The sequence below is a fragment of the Vespa velutina genome, chromosome 3, assembly GCF_912470025.1.
Source record: "Vespa velutina chromosome 3, iVesVel2.1, whole genome shotgun sequence".
Classification (NCBI taxonomy): domain Eukaryota; kingdom Metazoa; phylum Arthropoda; class Insecta; order Hymenoptera; family Vespidae; genus Vespa; species Vespa velutina.
This window is the reverse complement of record NC_062190.1, coordinates 4,296,270-4,316,269: the sequence shown is the minus strand read 5'-3', so window position 1 is coordinate 4,316,269 and position 20,000 is coordinate 4,296,270. Positions and strand designations below refer to the sequence as shown.

General features: G+C 38.1%; 1 protein-coding gene across 4 annotated transcripts in view; it reads right to left on the bottom strand.

The window, feature by feature from the left end:
* Positions 1-20,000, bottom strand: part of LOC124947896 (transcription factor SOX-6-like) — a 177,375-nt gene that overhangs the window by 140,188 nt on the left and 17,187 nt on the right. For 2 of the 4 annotated variants that reach the window (XM_047490662.1, XM_047490661.1), the window contains exon 1: positions 16,846-19,126. The exons of the other annotated variants lie outside the window; for them this stretch is intronic. The gene's annotated coding sequence lies outside the window, so the exon portion shown is untranslated. Of the gene's footprint in view, positions 1-16,845; positions 19,127-20,000 lie in introns of those variants that run through there. 4 annotated transcript variants of the gene reach the window in all.

The following is a 20,000-nucleotide window of genomic DNA, read 5'->3' as shown; positions in this document are numbered from 1 at the left end:
CGGCGTTAGAGAGTATGAGCGAGAAAAAAAAAAAGATAAAGAGAGAAGGAAAAGGCAAGAGTGTGGCTTTTGCGCGTAGGTGCCAACAATTTATTGCCCATCGTCGTCGTCGTCGTCCATGGTTACACAAGTTCGTCGTCCGTGTACGTACATACATACGTAGCAAATCTCTATCTATCTCTTTTTCTCTCTTTCTCTCTCTCTTTCTCTCTCTCTCTCTCTCTCTCTCTCTCTTTCTCTCTCTTTCTCTTCTTCCTCATCTTCTTTTAAAGGTCTACGAAACATTTCATCGTTACTTTCGGGTCCCGATTACCCTACCATTCTTACGATTAGAAGAGGACCCCTTCTCAATCTCCTTACTTCGTTCCTCCCAGGTGATTATAATACGTGAAATTCCTAGGAGCTTAAGCCGTACATGGAGAATGGGATACTGAAAGAGAGAGAGAGAGAGAGAGAGAGAGAGAGAGAGAGAAGAGGACAGAGGAACGTTTCGAAATTCGTGACGATAATTTATATGAGACCCGGCTCCAAAGTCAGGGACAAGTCCAAGCCCTTCGTCACGATAAGATTGGATCGTCGGACGCCTTTACCGTGGATACGGCAGATACTTAAGTACGGGATAACAGCTTCCACAAAAGGTCGGACTCTCGTTCGCGTTCACGTTGGAAGAACCGAGAATGTTCCTTTTAGTCTTGTGAGAAAGAAAGGGGAGCAAGAGAGAAAGTGATAATCGTTCCACGAGTACTATTTTGATCATCATTTTGTCAAAACATCAAATTCATGAAATAAAATTAGAATTAATAAATACGCAAACTAATTCATGAACTTACAAATGAATTCAAAAGACGAAGTCAATGATTTAAGACGAGGATGCGTATTTTATATTTCACATTATTAAGATTTTTAATTGGATATATTAATTATCAATCTTTTCTTTTCTGTTTTTTTTTTCTTTTTTTTTATATTTATGTGAAACGTAAATTCCCAGTTTTTCGAATAAATCTTAAAACTTTTATTTGCATATAATATTTTTCTGTGTTTTTTTTTTCCCGAAAATCTTAGGTGTGACCATATCTGAATATCAAACTATTTAGAAATATTATTATATCAATAACGAGAGACACAAACCGGCGATGGTTAAGGATAATGATCGACCAATACGAATTCGATTACGAATTGCACGAAAGAACGTAAATCCTTCTCAACCTTACGAATTATACAGAGAAAAAGAACGAAAGTTTCGATCCGACTGTTTATTATATTTTTATCCATCGAATTAAATATGACGCTTAATTATCAATCTATAAGTTAATCAAATCTAAATAGCTAATAATACCGACCAGAAATATCTAGTCGAACTTATGACCAATTTAAATTGACTATAATTCCTTTGGCCTCGTATTAATCGTATTCATTAATATGACTAAACATTCCCTTGTGACATCGGGATATTATTATAAGCTGGTATCATTAACTTGGAGAATTTACACGAATCTATAAATTAATTATCAAATTCATGATAATAAACTTTAATACTTATCGTCTAATAATCATTCGATTCTCGATGATCTTTTGAATAAGTTTTATCATTTTATCGTATTTTATCGTAACGAAGAAGACAAGCGAATATTTTTTTGGTATCATTGATCTCATTGACAGCACAATGAAAAGAAGAGAAAGAGAATGAAGATAAAGATAGATAGATAGAGAAAGAGAGAGAAAAAGAGAGAGAGAGAAAAATAGAGAGAGAGAGAGAGAGAGAGAGAGAGAGAGAGAGAGAGACAGAGACAGAGACTGAGTTTGAGATATTTGGCTGAATAAAAGCAGGTCTCTTATAGTCAGAAAAAAGCCAGATCGCGTTTCATAAAGATACGGATTTATTGCTATCTTGGCCAAAAGGGTTTCGTTGTTCAAACGAACTGGACCAAAAAAAAAAAAAGAAAAATCTTTCGCTTTAACACCTTGCTGCGACGATTCGACGATGTCACATGGTAATACTGAACACGAGAAGACAAAAAGAGAGAAAAAGAGAGAGAAAGAGAGAAAGAGAGATAGAGAGGAATTGTAAAATTATGTTACATCACGTGAAAAGAACTTTCGGATCACGCATATCGAATAACAAATCGCTCCGTATCGGTTCGTCGCTTGTACTATCTCTTACTCTATATTTTTCTTTTCTATCTCTCTCTATATGATTTTACCTTTATCATTTTATTTAATTAAACATATATATATATATATATATATATATATATATATATATATATATCCGAGAGAGACGGAAAAAAATTATCGACCGTGATTCGTACAAATTGGAATAAATAAAATAGATCAAAAAATGAATTTTATATAATTATGAACGAGGAAAAAAAAAACATTAGTAGAAAAACGTTTACCTTTATCAATTCGTAATAAATGTAAAATTATTATTAAAAAGTTGAAAATATGACGGGAAACACATTCGTTGATTCGTCCATACGATCTGAAACGACGAGAGAACGAACGAGTGTCTCTACTTTACAATTTCATTTATAGCCAATTACATCTCGCGTGAACGATGTCGTAAATTACACTTTTGCGCGATGTCTTATCAATAGCACATAATTCTTGGCGAGGAGCGCATTACAGCCGGGGGAATGTATTCAGGGAGATTTATTAGCCGCGGCACGGTTTCTACCGATCTGGCATCAAGCTCCCGGATCGTCCGTCCGTTCTCGTATTAAATCGAAAGTCGGTGAAGTAGAAGACGAAGGCAAAGGCGAAAACGAAGACGAAGATGAAAATGAAGAAGAAGAAGACGATGATTACTTATGTGTCCTCCTCTTTCTGATACGTCTGCTACATTAGGAATGAGAGGTCAAGCGTCGATCGACGATTTGATCGAAACCAGGTAGAAACTTCGTGGGAGATCGAGAAACGTGGACCATTCGCCATGATGCCGCATGTTCCTCTTTGCGAATGTTACAGTCTCTATCTAATTAGACTCGTCGTTCGTTACGATAGTAAAAGACTAATCCTTGTTACATCTTCCTATCGAATCTCGTATCAATCTTATTTCTTTTTTTTGTTTTTTTTTTTTTTTTTTTTTTTTTTTCGGAATCTTCATTACTTTCTAATCGCTATACGATTAGCGAAGAACTCAAAGAGTATACCTATAATAATAATAAATTTAGATGTCTAGTCGGATACTCGATCATCGTCCGATTATTATTAACAGCAATAGTACAGGCATTTGATATTTTACTGAGTTTACGAGCGTAGCAGGTACGAATGACGTAACACTGCAACGATCTCACGCTTTTATCCATCGAAAGCGATAAAATTGTTCCATCGAAGAACGAACGTACTTTCGAACGTAAAGTAACGCTCTCTTCGAAACACAAGTAGGTACATACGTACGTTGGGAATTACGTCCGGGGTAGTAGGTATTTAAGTACTCGGCTCTAGCTGGTTTATCGTAAGGAATAATAAAAGTTTAGCGCCGTAAAGAATACCGAACGAGCATGATCCTATTATCGTTTCTCTATACTATTTATGCGTTTATTCATATACATACGAATAATTTTATATGTAGGAGAAATTTAAAAATTATAAACAATATAAAAATGTAATAAATGATTCTTGACACTTCACAATCTCACCATTTATATAATTTCCCATATTCCCAAATATGGCACAGTTTATATTTTCCATTAAACCGGTATATACATCTATAATTTCTATATTTATGTATATATCATCACGTATGTACACTATCATATTTTCTACCTTTCATAATCTAGAATTTTATTCATCTTCTAGATACATAAAGGTGTATACATATGTATCTACAAGAAAACACTAAAAAACACTTCGTTCACAATGATACACGCACTTTTCGACTATGTCATCGGTTTTCTTTTCCACTATATAGTCGATTTGTAGAGAAGTTGAGAAGTCGGTTGTGGTCCATGGATGCTGCGCGTAATAATCTGGCGATTCGCCGGGTACCTCGTTGACAGCAGCTGGTCTTGTTCCAGCATCGCAGTTCTTCCAATCCTACCTCTTCTTCTTTTTCTTCTCTCTCTCTCTCTCTCCCTCTCTCTCTCTTTCCCTCTCTTTCTCAATTTCGTTTTACTGAGTAAAATTCTCTCTCACTCTATCTCTTTCTCTCTCTCTCTCTCTCTCTCTCTCTCTATCTATCTATCTGTCTATTTATCTTTCTCTTTCTCTCTCTTTCTCTCTCTCTCTCTCTCTCTCTGTCTCTGTCTTTCTCTTTCCTTTCCTCACCACCGACGTGACTTAAGTCCACCCTGATTTACGCCCGCTCACCTGCTCATCCGTTTCACGAGTGGCCCACTTGCACGAGGAACCTCTTCTCCTCTTTCCGGCTGCTCGGCGAGTCTTGTGGAGCCCTCGATAATTCTTCCAACCGACTTTATTATCTCGACGGGTGATCGAGATGCGTTTTACCGATCCTTCCTTCGAATCCGTCGAATACCCATCGAGACGTCCATCGAACGATGTTTCTTCCTCGAGTTTCTTCTTTTTTCTTTTCTTCTTTTTTTATCCCTTTTGTAAAAAGTCACAAGATAGCTATTTTTTTATCTTCGAAAACAATAGTTGTTCTATTTCTAACTATTAAATTATTTATGAAATTTCGTTTCCAATTAAATATAAGCCTCTATTTGTCAAAATGATACAATTTTCTATTTATCACGAACGAGTGAATTTAAAGAGGGGAAAAAAGCAAGTAAATACTTGCATGGAACACGGTTCGAAAAATAATTGGAATACGAAAGGGAGTTAAAGAGCTCGATGATAGCGTATAAGTTTCGTTTCGCTGGAAAAAGCAACGATTAGTCTTATATCTCGAGTTGCTATCGTTAAACGGGCCACGTAAAGCGAGAATAAACAACGAACTCACGCAAGTTGCCTTGCAACCAGCCACGATTATCACGCAAACTAATGCCTTCTCATTGTCCTGGCAAGCATTAAACAATTACACTGATAGCCCCTTAACGACTTCTGATTAATAACACAACGTTAGCGTGCGTAAACGTGACCACGCGATAACATCGCCTTCGTTCGTTCCTGCATCAAAGCTAAGACCCCATCTTTTTTTAGTTTCACGTTCCGATGATTTCTATTAATTGGATAAGTTATAAGCCATTGATTAGTAGTGCCTGATCTCTTTTCTTTTTTTTTCTTTTATCAAAGTAATATTATCTTATCAACAATGTCTTGTTTCTTTTACGTAATATCTTTAAAATTGAATAGATCATTCCGTTGGACTATAACTAATCCAATTAAATGATTAAATAGTTAGTATGATCAATTATTTAATATTACGATTTATATAAATTTCTTTCCTTTTAAAAATTATTATCTGTCAATTGAATGATCGTAAATTCGTCAAAAAGCAAAAAAAAAAAAATGAGTGAAATTACCATTCCATTCATCGTAAATTTCAAATTTCAATCGATTACAACGATCCCTGTCAAAGGACAGTGCATAGTTCAGAATTATACAAATTCACGATAACTTCGAATCGAACGTTTTACGATCGGGAAGATTTACAGCTCGCAGCTGGATTGCGGCACGAAAATAATACGTTTCCCGGCTAAAGCCGTTCGGAAGGTTCTTCTAGGTAGAAAGGTAGTTAGAGAGATGTAACGAGAAACAGCGTCAGTAGAAACAGTGGCAAAAGGACGATGGGTCCATCGAGATGCGTCGAAGGATGTGTGCACGAGTCACACACCTCATTACGATTGATGGATGAACAAAGCTGAATCAAAGAAAAACGATCGTTCGACGTCTTAATTTATATGTTTGCGTAAGAGCCAATTAAAAATGACGGGGCCCCATAGGAGGCGCGTAACGGTATAAATTAGTATAAAATGGCGTGGATTAACGAGCCCAAGAAAAAGGTGGAAGGTGGGTAGGTACGACACAATCTTCAAATCTTTCTCTCCAAGATAAACACACAAACGCACACAAAGGTATATGTACCGGAGAGAGAGAGAGAAAGAGAGAAAGAGAGAGAGAGAGAGAGAGAGAGAGAGAGAGACATGATTTTTAGCGACGGGTAAGTAGAAAAGAGGGAGGGGAGTAAAGGAAGCCCGTTAATGACCAGTCCATGGACTTCTCGCTCTATTCAAAACCTTGAGCGATCATGAATAGTCAAAACGTCTTCGCGTAAAATGCAAGGAAGTTTATGCATTCGCGACGAGTCATTCGCGCGGAGTCTCGAAAACTCGTTCCTGCCGACGGGGAAGACTCGGTCGGAGACATCGCGCTAAGTCGTAACGGATCATAATACAAGGCGGTAAGATGCAAATCGATAATGACTTCAGTACCATCATAAAGACGGAATAATTTGGGAAAAAAGAAAAGGGAGACAAACAAGAAAGGAACGTAAGAGGGTATATGTAAGTTAAGCGAAAAAAATATTCGATACGATCTTTTATTTATTTTTTTTTTTCTCGTGAAAATCGTTTATACCTGGCGCATTAGTCGCTTTACACGAAGAGACATTCCATTTCCGCATGAGCGGAGAAAACGACAGAAAGGAAGAGAGAGAGAAAGAGAGAGAGAGAGAGAGAGAGAGAGAGAGATTAAGTTTATCGTCTATCGACGAAGTGGATAAGCAGTCAATAGCGTGAGGCGTCGTGAACGACGAGAATACAGGTACTCCCGTGAAATCCATCGGGGGTGTAAAGTGTAAAGTGATCCTCCGTCGAGAGGTCGGTACCGTTCGAACGATAACCTGCCGTTTCGATTAATCGAAAACGAGTTTGTCCGAGCGGAGAAGAGAAAACGACGGGGAGGCGAATGAGAGAGTCAGATAGAATGAAAGAAGGAAAGAGAAAAAGGCAGAAAGGGAAGGAGAGAGAGAGAGAGAGAGAGAGAGAGAGAGAGAGAGAGAGAGGGAGGGAGAGGGAGAGAGAAAGAAAGAGGGATAGAAAAAAAGAGAAGAACCACGGGAATAAAAGGTTTTCGACGGTGTCACGAAAAAACGCAGATACTATGGGGACCAGTCAGAGAGCGTATATACGCGTATATCCACGCGTAGAGTTACACACGTAAAAAGAAAAAAAGAAAGAAAGAAAGAAAGAAAGAAAGGAAGGAAGGAAGAAAGGAAGGAAGGAAGGAAAAAAGAAAGAAAAAAATAAAAGAAAGAAAAGAAGAAAGAAAGAGAGAAAGAAAACTGTTCGCGAGCGGGGGGACTCCTCGGCTGTAAAGTATAAAGCATTAAGCGTTAATCTCGTCGGTGGACAAGATAATGCTCGAAGTCGGCTCCGTGTGAGGAGCCTTTGAGTGGCTATTTATCTCGAGTTTAAATCGATTTGTATGCTAATCCACGAGAGAAATCCGCCTGCGTACATAAAACTGAAGGAGGCCTACAAAACTCAGCCTCCATGAGATTCCAGATATATCCCTGACTAATTAGGCCCACCGCCGCCCTGTGGCCCCACCTCTCTTCCTCTACTCCGTACCCCTCAACCCCACCCCACCCCTCTTTCCCTACTTTAAACTTGGTGCCACAACGTCGTTCTTCTTCACCCCTTTTTCGATGATACACCCGACCTCCCATCCAAGAGAGAAAAAAAGAGAGATAGATGGATAGATAAAGAGAGAAAGAAAGAAAACAAGAGAGAGAAAGAGAAAGAGAAAAATAGAGAGAGAGAGAGAGAGAGATCTCTTTTCACGAGAGAAACCTTTCGTGTTTCCAGTGAACACGGGCCTCACAAGAGCACACACCACGAGGGACGATCTCTTCTAGAGAGAGCGACGCGAGATCCAAAAGAGGGAGAAGGAAGGATGGACGACGAAACGAGAAGAGCCTGTTTCGTTACGACAATCGTTGCGGTCTCTTCTTTCCTCATCCTTCTCCAACTTCTTCTCCTTCTCTTTTTCGTCCCCTCTTCTACCTCTCCTTCTCCACCTGTATTAACTCCACCGACAAATGCCTCGGAATTCCTGGGCCCATATTGCCGCTATAAAGCCTCGTTCTTCGGTAAAGAGCAAAAGAAAAGAGAAAAGCGCCGGCAACCCCTCCAATCTTCCTCTTCTCTCTCCTCTCCGTCCTTTCTCTCTCTCTCTCTCTCTCTCTCTCTCTCTCTCTATTTCTCTCACTCTCTCTCACCCTTTCTCATTCTATCTGTCTTTCTATCTTTATATTTCTCTTGGAAGATCTCTTTCTCCTCATCGAATAATCGCGATAAACATTTGTCGACGCACAACACAACAATCGATTTCCTCGATATTTCTTCACTCTTGAACGAACGCAATAACCTTTGCCGCCACAAAGGTCAATGACTGTTTCATTGGCTCGAAAAAGAAGATACAGAGATTAGTGTGCGTGTATTAGTGTCCATGTATTAGTGTATGTGCATATTATATATATATATATATATATATATATATATATATATATATATATATTACATCGATATATAATTTACAATAGATATTTCCTATTGTTTTTTTGGAATCTTCTTGTTTTCTTATTAAAAATGAATTTCATCAAAGAGGAAGAGAGAGAGAAAGAGAGAGAGAGAGAGAGAGAGAGAGAGACGAAAAAAAATAAAAAATTTTCTTAGGAAAAAGAAAATTTTCTACAAGCCTAACTGTTATGTTTTACTTAGGTATGGAGAATCTATCGATCTATCGATAGATAGATCAATTCACAATTCTACAAGAATTCCAACTATGAATAATCGTATAATAAAATAAATATAAATCCTAGAAAGTATGGACTCGACATCGAAATTACAGAATAAGTTTCGAGAACCTGTTCGCCACCGGGCAGTATATATCCACGCGTGACGCAAACGGAGCTCTATGTCTCGTTCTACGTTCGATGCTTATTTTGTATATAACACCTTTCACATTTTCTACGTGTACAAATCACGTTGGCGATGCTGTGTGGAAAGCGTAAAAACGAAAAGTTACAAAAAAGAAAGGACGACGAAGAAAGAGAAAGAGAAAGAGAGAAAAAAAGAAAGAGAAAGAGACAAATTTTGTCATGCGCAATCTAAACACTATATTACTGTAAAATAAAAAGGGATTTACATAAAATGATAATTATTTATTGTAATAATTTCTCTGAATTAGCAAAACAGATACGTTCTCTTTTACGAACGATTTGATTATTATTTTCAACTAGGCAAAAAAGATAATCATATATAACTTCGACTACTAAGTATTTCCTAAATAACTGGAACTAAGTTTTCTTAATAAATCGAATTATTAGAAACGCCTGATCAATTTCATCTTCGTTCTCCAAGTGACACTCATGATAAATATCTCACTGTTTTCATACTATACGTCATGGAAATAAAATATATTTTACATTAAACTAGGAAAGAACGATGTTCCATTCTACAAGTTTTCCAAGTGATCTCACGTTCATTAATCAGATACTCGTTAATATCGAATATAAAATGCTTACTTATGATACAAGTATCCTGTAATTAATATATATGAACAAATGTATTATCTATAATATAATAAATTTATTTGAATAAACATAAAATGTAAATTTAAATCGATAGCATTGAAAAGAGTTTTACAATAAACGAAAGAAAAAAAAAAAAAAAAAGAAAAAAAAAAAGAAATAAAAATTATAGAAATCACAAAGATTGTTATAAATAAAAGTTAGAAACGTTAGTTTACAATAGTTAAACGGACGAAGAAAAATCGAATACCCTCGACATCTTTTTCTCTGATTCTTTAGAAAGATAAGATCATACCTTTTGACGAGATTGGATCGAAAAGCGTGATAATAAGCTGGACAAGTAGGTATCTGGCTCGTTCGGACATTGTTCACAAAGGCGAGAGAGTCTGGCCGGATGCCCGGCAGCGATAATAGGGGTTCGGTTTAAACAAAGGACTCTATTAGGCCGAGCGCGCGCCTGCATTTTCCATGCCAAGGCGAACTGGAAGCGAGAGTTCCATACGAAGACGGATTATGCTCCGCAATGAGACAACTCTCATTGTGCTCTCGAAGCAGCTTCCATTCGATAAAACCACCTGTTTCGCAAAAGGTAGACGTTGCGTGGTCTCTAACGTTAGTATAGGTAAATATACATATGTGTGCGCGTTTATAGACAGTAATAAGTAATAACAAAGTTCGCCTGATGTGAGTATTCTTTCTATTTTCTTTTTTTTTCGAAATTTCCCTTAACACGTGTCTACTGTTACTCATCCCTCTTTTATCTTATGATAATTAATATCATTATATAATCATGTTTTTTTCTTTTTTTTTTTTTTTTTTTTTTTTTTTTTTTGATCAATTCACATAGCGATTAGTCACGCCGAGCATTTTGAATTTTAATTATCAACGATTTAAACTCTTATCCGAGGTTTATTTTTTTTCTTTTCCTGTCAATATATTTCGCATTTATCATGCATTATATATCAATAATATATTTCATTTGAAAAAAAAAAAAAGAAATGAAAATAAATAAAAAAAAAAAGAAATAAGATAAGAATCTGAGATATTTAAAAACAAATTATAAAATTTACTACAGTCGTTCAACGTATATATCTTCGATGTTATTCTCGTCATCTCAAGATTGAAACTATCGTAGAACACGCGAGAGCGAGTATTCGAATAATAATCTCGCGATCGATTGAAAAGTTTTGCGCAAGAAAAACCGTTCGCCCATACTTACTTGTTCATGTTTCGAAAACAAAGCAACGACGAAGCAAAGAGCGATACGCGCTACGATACGCACGAAATCGACGTTGAGAATCAACGGAATACGATTAATGGATCGACGATGTTCCTTTTCAAGATAGGTAGAGAGAACGAGAGAGAGAGAGAGAGAGAGAGAGAGAGAGAGAGAAGGAGAGAAAGATAGATAGATAGATATAGAAAGAGAGAAAGAATTGATAAAGATCTTTAGCTGGCGGTGGATCGAACGCGCGAATCATCATCGTTTGAAAAAATAAATGAATTATCTCTACCCCAAGATCTGAAAATAATAGCGAAACGAAGATATTGTTGTGTAGAATATCGTTGTTATATAAAAGGAAAGAAAAGCGTTTTTCTTCCTAAGCAATTATGTTTCTTTTTCATTCTTTCATATCTCCTTTTTCTTCGCTTTTTATCTTTTTCTACCATGCACGGCTCCCGTATTAAAAACACTAAACGCAAAGTAAATACGGCACGCTTTTAAAGCTGAATTTTCGAACGTTTACGAGCTCTTAACGCATCGGAACGATCCGTGGCACAACTTTCCGTTACGCAGCCGAGGAAGGTAACTCAATGCCTTATCGTCAAGAAGGATGCGAAAAAAACAAACGAAGAAGATTTACGACAAGAGAAGTGTACCTGAACCAGAGGCCCGTCCTTTCTCTTTCTGTTCTCTTTTATATCCACGTTTCTTCTTTCGAAGGAACGAAAGAGAGAGAGAGAGAGAGAGAGAGAGAGGGTGCAACTCGTGTTATAAGGGCTGTAAGCTCGCTCTCCTTTGTGATGCAGCGCGTAAAGGGTTTAACCCTTCGTTGGTTCGGCGCGAAGGCAGAGCTTTGTGGCTAAAATCTACGTCAAAGATGTTACCTCCATTTCCTTCTCTCCTTCTCCTCTTCTTCCTCTTCTTCTTCTTCTTCTTTCATTGTTTTTTCTTATAACATTCACATATGAATGTATTAAATATATTATTATTATTTATATTATTATTATTATTATTATTATTATTATTATTATTATTATTATTATTATTATTATTTCTATGTCGCGTAATGTGAAAATTTTGTACCATTTTCTCTATTTGAAATTTTACACTTTGTCTAAAGAAAATAAACGAGTAGATCTTATCGATTATGCTTATTATGCTTGTATGTAACACAAGTGAAATAGAGAAACTACTACTTTCATTCGATTACTAACATAGTCCTTTCATCGGATATTTCATCGCCTCCTTCGACAGATTTAATAATAAACTTTATCTACCATTAGATCGAGGTATCTCGTTTCCGAACAGATTTAAAAGGACGTTGAGATTCCAGGAAAAGTTCGACAAAAATTCTTAGACATCAACAGGAGAGAGCGAATATATCGATAGCCGTTAGGTAGAACCTTTCATCTATCATTAAACATTATCGATGCTAACTGTCGATCGTAAGAAGATAGACGGCCGTAGCTCCTTGCTCTTGGCAATTTTTTTTTATAAAAGACGAGACATAAAAAGCCAACGAACGAGAGAGCAAAATAGAGAAGAGAGCTTGCTACGACCACTGAACTTTTAAATCTCCTCAAGATTCTGGAATATGACTTGAAACTCATTAAGCCGCGGGTACCTTACAATAATCCCTGTAAACCAACTCTCTCTCTCTTTCTCTCTCTCTCTCTCTCTCTCTCTTTCCCTCTCCTGACCATAGAATATTCGCAGGTGCATAAAGTATGCGCACGAGACCGAATGAAAAGCGTGAAAAAAGTGCTACGTTATTGCTCGTTGCTGGCACCTAACCACCGGCGTTACTACTACTAGTACTACTACTATTACTACTACTATTACTACTACTACTACTGATACTAGTACTACTATTACTATTACTATTACTATTACTACTATTACCACTACCACTATTATGAGCATCATCATCATCATTACACACAACCAACAGTAGCAGCCACATGGCACATAACACTCGTGCGGCCATTCGTCGTAATTAAAATATTACTTTTCGAGAGCGAATGCGAACGCACCTTTCTACCTAACGGGCACGTTTAGAAAGATTTTATCCTAGGTAATTTCTGATAATCTAGAATTTTACTTATAATTAAAGAACGATGAATTATGGAATATGTCAACTTTATCGATCCATCGATTTTTCTCCCCAAAAAAAAAAGGATTTCGTGTGACGTGCGTCATTAGTGAAATTGAAATACGAGACCTTCGATAAACGAATTCGAACGAATTTCGTACGTATTTGATTAATCATCGAGGAGGATAAAAAACAAAAACAAAAACAAAAAAGAAGAGAATAAAAATAAAAAATAAAAGAAAGAGAAAGAAATTGAAAGAAGAAAAAAATAAAAAGAAGGAGAGAAAAAATGAAGCACACGTACATATGTACCATGTCGATTTCTAAGAAGAACGGTTCTCCCCTTCCTCCTCCTTGCTTTTCGAGCGTTCACGCATATCTCTACGCGTCGGACGTTTTACGATATTCGCCAACGCCGTAAATCGTCGATCGTACCATTGGATTTATGCATCGATATCGGATGCACTTAAGTATACAAATGCGCCCTTAATTGGACTGTCTCCTCCCGTGTGCGCAATATAAAAGCGGTAAGTTCGACTACCGCGCAGTCCCCAAATCATTCCGGACAGTCTGGAATTCTTTTAAGTAAAAAATATTGCCATTTAAAAATAGAAGCCTAATCTGTTCGGTAAGACGTATTATCATTTTACAACTATAACATGTACCTTTAACATTTACCATCGTTATCTGAGAGAATGAAAAAAAAAAGAAAAAAGAAAAGAAAAAAACAAAAAAAAAAAAAGCGAAGAAAAAATGTAATTAAAAAAAATGATTTTTATCCATTCGAAAAAATGTTCTCGTTCGATAAAATCACGATTGCGTTTGGAATAATAAATTGTGTGATAAGAATACAAAAAAGAAAAAAAAAAAAAAAACAAACAAATAATAAAAATGAAAAAGAAAAAAGGAAGGTCGAACATTAATGATCCTGGAAAGATCCAGATAATGTAAACGAGTCGCGCCTTCGTTTGAAAAAAAAAAAAAATAGACGATTGAAGTCGTCCACCTCCGCGAAAGCCGAGCGCGAAACGCTTTTGATTTATTGCTTCGATACGAGAACGCTCATCTCGTCTATTAGAGTGGCCACTGAGAGCGACTACGTCCACTCTCGAGCAAGTAACGCGCGAGTAATACCAGCGGGTCTATCGACTGCCCACCGGCATACTGTTTCTGTCTCTGTCTCTGTCTCTGTCTGTCTCTCTCTCTCTCTCTCTCTTTTTCTTTCTGTTTCTCTCTCTCTCTCCCTCTCTCTCTCTCTATCTATCTATCTATCTATCTATCTATCTGGATATACATACCGTGGAATTCTTAGCCACGTTAGGAACGTATAATTACAAGCTTTGATTAATAATTTATTGCGTCAGGCATAGTGATGTATCTTACGAAGAGCAACTGCTGCGTTGCTCTTTTCTCACACTCGTTTTTTCTTATCGGGAGACAATTCACGTGAAGAGTGTTAAGAGAGAGAGAGAGAGAGAGAGAGAGAGAGAGAGAGAGAGAGGGAGGGAGAGAGAGGAGAAAAAATATCGTGGGGGTGAGGAATTCTTATTAACATCCTCGATAGAAACGGTACTTTGTCGCTTTGTTATCGGATAGTTATCGGATCGGTTATCTTATCCTTATGTGAACGAATAACTCGTATAAAGCAACATACTTTATTACTGTAATTAGGTATAAGATATTATATGAAGAAGGATTGAAAATGGCGAAGAACTACTAGAAAATTACAACGACTAGAGCTCGTCTAACTCGTTTTTATCTTCTTTTCGAAGTTGGAAAATCCTTGGTGAATTTCAAAAGAATATCATGAGACAGAAAAAAGGATAGAAAGATAGATAGAGAAATAGAGAGAGAAATAGAGAGAGAGAGAGAGAGAGAGAGAGAGAGAGAGAGAGGGAAAGGGAGAAAGAGAGAGAGGGATTCTTTCTATTGGTCGGGGACTATGAGGATCGAGGACGAGTATCGGCGTTACGCTCGATTTAAGCGTGCTCACCGGAAGTCTATAAAAAGTGCGCGTCTCGCCAAACTCCCGAGCGTTACGACGCGGAACGGTATTTTGTTCGAGGCGTTGAAAGCCCACCCTCCGAGTCGAGATCGAACAATGCCAACCAGTTTCATCTTCCTTTCGATAATCTAACATTTATTATTGAAAAAAGATCAAATACAGTAGTACATAGTATCTTTTTAACAAATAAAGTTATACTATTTTGATCATTAGATATTTTTGACAGGTCTAAAATCGAATGCCTAACGATATCATTTAATTTAATGTAATTGAATTTGATTGAAAAATATTGAAATTTCTTGTTTGGTTTTCTTTTTTTTTTTTTTTTTTCACCCGAAACCTTTCGAACGACTAAAATGTTTTCTTTCGACGAGGTCGCGAAAACAAGATGGAAAAATAGAGAGAAAGATCAACGCGCGCGTGTTACGTTACAAACGTGACCGAACGACGCTCGCGATATTTTCGCATCCAAGAGAGGAAGAAAGCGGGTTAAGGCGGGCGAACGTTCGCGCGCGATCACGTGCGCCCGATAACCGGCGTGTCGGCCTCGGACGATGCTTGTTCCACCCGTGTTGTCTACACACAACACACAACGTCTCTCGCAAGCCGCCGAACGATTATCGACGTTCGACAATCGAAGGATTTATCGTTTCGTTTTCGAAGCGCAACTCGGCTTCCAATTCACTGCGAGAAACCACGACCTCTCTCTCTCTCTCTCTCTCTCTCTCTGTCTGTCTCAATTTTTTTCATTCTCTCTTCGACTGTTGAAAAAGGCGAGGTTAGTTTCTAAAGTACTTGAGAAGATATCGTTGCAATTGTATATAGCCTACGAAATCGTATTATCCCTCTAAGGAAATATTCCATGGTATAACTGTCAGAAAAATTTACTCGATCGAGGACGCCGATACTTCGGTGATCCGAGTCACGTTTAAGTATACCTACCTATCTACCTACGTTTCCTCTCTAAAATGATTCTAACATAGGTATATGTATTGGTTTGAGAATATGTTATATAGTCTTTCGTAGTACATATTCCCGTATGGCACACATGTATCAGAACACAAACGTAAATTGGTCATACTTGTAATTAATTCTATCGCGGTAAACATTTATCTTATTATTTTATAACTAATTTTTACAAATTTTAATCATATCGAAGATTTTTATTTAGATAATCTTACACAAGTAAATATGTAACTGACATCTATTATGTCCACCAATCAATTTATCTTCTCATCGATCTCTTCTATCTTTCTCATTGTTTCTTACTATGCGAAAAAAAGAAGAAAAAAAAAAAAAAAAAGAAAAAAAAAAACAAAAAGAAAGAAAAAAGGCATCTCTTATTCTCAGAACACTAGCTCGCGCGAATTCCAAGCTCTTCGGCTTGGCATTTCTCGATAATTAGGTGAATCCAGGTATCGTGCTGTAACGACCTTCCTCCCTTCGTTCGACGATGGCATCGTCCCTTTTGCCGGTTATCGCGCGCGATAAGTTTTAAGAAGAGCCTGGACGAGTTGGATCCGCTACGAGGGAATGCCAGTACCAAAATGAGATAGAAACGTTTTCTGCTCGCTAGAAAGAATGCTTTTATATTCTTTCGACATTGTAGAAATTGCTGGCTTTACTTTCATCTAGAAATTTCGAGCTCTTTTATTCCCTCTTTAATTTATATCTATACATTCTTTTTCTTTTTTTTATCCAACTTTAGAATGTTCTTGCTGAATAAATTAACCTAAGAATACTTAAATAATTCTATGAGAAAATGAACTATGTCAACTCGACGAGTTCTTCTCTTTCTAATCTATTATTCAAATAAATATTTGGCCAATAGTAACGTAGAAGATATTAAGTCATAATGTGTAATAATTATTCTTAAATCGATTCTTTTTATTCGTGGTTACTTTCGATGGATTAAAATAAAGTTAATTAATATCGATTAATTAATCAATCAAATAAATATTTGTCTTGGTTGAAGGCTGATGATATCAAATAAAATATTATAGGTATATCTACAGTTTGTACGAATCAATTCTTAATCTGTAATAGTTATTATCGAATTTCGATGAATGTCTCGGACTTACCGTCAATTTGAAGAGACGATTTCCACACGAAGGAAGCGTCGTCGTTCGGTATTTGAAGGAGCGCGCGTCGTCATTACGATCGTTGGAGCTATTCGCAATGCGATCGATGACGTCGACGTCGATTATTCCAGAGCGAAATTATCGTTAGTCGTTCTGTTTCGTGACGTTCTTCTCTCCTCGTCTTAGTTTCTCGACAGGTTTGAGCAGAGAGACTCGAATGAACTTCCGCGAGCTTAGATCACGCACGCTCCTTCGTATTTCTATGTCGATCGAGAGCACTCGATCGTACTCCGTCTGTAGTAGTGCGTTTTAAATCAGTCGAATAATATCCTTCTTGTTTAGGCACTTTATACGTGTAATAAAAAACGACTCGTTTCCGAAATGACACCACTGCGATCGAACAAAAGAAAGAGTGTGATATAAATATATATATATATATATATATAATATATATATATATAAATAAATAAAGACAAAGTGATATTCTATGTTTTTCTTAAAACAACACTCGCGTCGTTCACATCACTCGTTACACTCTTTATATCCGTGAAATCTGAATGAAAATAGAAAAATCCGCGATCGAGTTAGCGAGGCAAAGATGAATGATAAATAAGAAAAAATAAAGCAGAAAACACTGATACATTCGTCCGGCAAAAAGATCAACAAATTCTTCTCTCTATTCCATGTATATTCTTCTTCGTAGCTTAACACGATCTCATGTTTTCGAATAGATCGTTCGATCCTTTTTCTACTTATAAGTAACAGATAGGGAGAGATGTACAGTAAGCACTATGGAGATGACGACGACGACGACGACGACGACGACGACGACGACGGCAACGACGATGACGACGACGACGGAGGTTGTAACGGGTCTGTGTGAGAGCGAGCTGGCGTTCCAGAACAATTAACCCCAAAGTCTAATCGATTTAATTAGGCGTCAGCCGTAGTCTCCTTCCGATCGATCCTGCCCTCCTCGTGTCCGTCGGGTCTCGAGTTCTCCTCCTCTTTCTCCCCGTCATCGAGTCGTCCCCCCTTGATATCCTGATCGTCGAGTCGACGTCCTTCTCCGAGACGAAAATAAACCGCGAGAGAAGCGCAACAACCGGTCGCGCGATCCTCCGAAACTCTCGTCGCTCGTCGAAGAGAGTCAACAACGACAACAACGACAACGACAACGACGACAACGATGATTCCGGAAGAAAGAGCCGTGACACGACACTTCACTGATATACGTAAGTACATATATATATATATATATATATTTATACGTGTATGTGTATACGTATGCATTTACATTTTTTAATTTCTATCATCTTTCTTTGATTGATGAATAAAAATACCTCAAGTTTAAGTATACGTATACAACTTACAAACAAAAAAAAAAAAAAAAGAAGAAAAAAAAAAAAGAAAAGAAAAAAGAAAAATAAAGAAGAAGAATAAAAACAAACAAACAAACAAATAAGGATATTTCCGGCACGTGTTCACTAGCTCGTATTTTTGTTCGCTCGATGTTCTGTTGTTTAAAAGATCCGTCGTCTATATGCACATGAGATAGAGAAAGAGAAAGAGATAGTGGATAGAGGGAGAGAGAAAAAGAGAGACAAAGGGAAAAAAAAGAGATAAAGATAAAAAGGGAGTCAGATAAGAGAGGGAGGAGAGTGAGAAAATATCGGTAACCCCATCATCCTCTTTGCACGACCTTCCCTCGAGGTCGATTCAAGAAGGTGTCAGCAACAGCAACAGCACAGCAGTCAAGAGAGGACACGATAGCTGTCGGTGCTGACGACACGCGTTCTCCAAAGAGAGACGAGCACACGAGGTAGCGCGCGCGCGTGCGCGCGCTGCCGATCGCGAAGCGTGTGCACGAGAAGAACGATGACGGCGCGGAGTCCTCGCGTTTTTTCGCGCGTGCGCGAGCCGATTTCTCGCGGTTTCCAGCGAACTCGAAAGAAGAAGAAGAAAAGGAAGAAGAAGAGGTGGAGGAAAAAGAAGGAGGATAAAAAAGAATATAACGAGGAGGAGGATAATGATGATGATGATGATGATGATGATGATGATGATGATGATGATGATTATGATGATGATGATGTTGACAACGATGAATAATAAATTCCAGTTCTTGACTCTTAAAACTTAAAAAGCACGCGTGCTCTCACGAAAATCGGTGCGACACGTTCTCTATATTGGGAGACGCGGACCGGCGCGAACGGCCACGAACGATGACAATGATAATGATATAACAATAGCCGTGCGTTCTCCGCTGGTTCAGATCTTACACTGAAGACCAAGGTACACATACACATGTGTGTCGGCCTGGGCCGGCAGGTAGAAGGAGGTAGAGGCCGAGCGCGGTAGGAGGAGGACAAGAAGAAGAAGGAGGAGGAGGAGGAAGAAAAGGAGGAGGAGGAGGAAGAGGAGGAGGAGGAGGAGTGGAGTGTGGCTAAGGAAGGAGGGGAGACACACCACGCTCTTGTGCACCGGCCGCGCGCCTACATTGATGTCGCACACACGTATACCAGACCCTCTCTCTCTCTCTCTCTCTCTCTCTCTTTCTTTCTTACTGACTGACTCACTCACTCACTCACTCACTCACTACTCGATTTACCTTTTTCCCTCGATGTATTTCACGATCGCGTGGAATCAAGAATGTTTGTGTGTGTGTGTGTGCGTATGTATTCGTCGCGTGCATGTAAGTAAACCTCTAACTCTATCCTACTCTTCCACATCGAGTATATATATCTCCCTCTTTCTCTCGGAGCACGTGTGAGAGGGCTCGTGTGCCTACATGAGAGAAGACAACGCACGCACACGGATACTCAACTACCTCCTTCTCTCTTCTAACCGACGACTACTCCATCCGTAGAGACGCCAGGTACATATTCAGCATCGGACGAACAACATCACCTTGCCCCGCCTCGGCAATGAGCGCGAGCGCGCAAACATACATACGATACGACAACCACAAGGTAGAGCCAGGTAGCGCACAAAACTGAAGGGATCTTTGAAGAGGTATAGGTGTTGTGTATGTGTGTTGTGTGTGTGTGTGTGTGTGTGTGTGTGTGTGTGTGTGTGTGTGATAGTCGCGAAGAAGGAGACGATGAAAGGATGAGGTGGGGAGGAACAGTGAGAAAGAGAGAGAGAGAGAGAGAGAG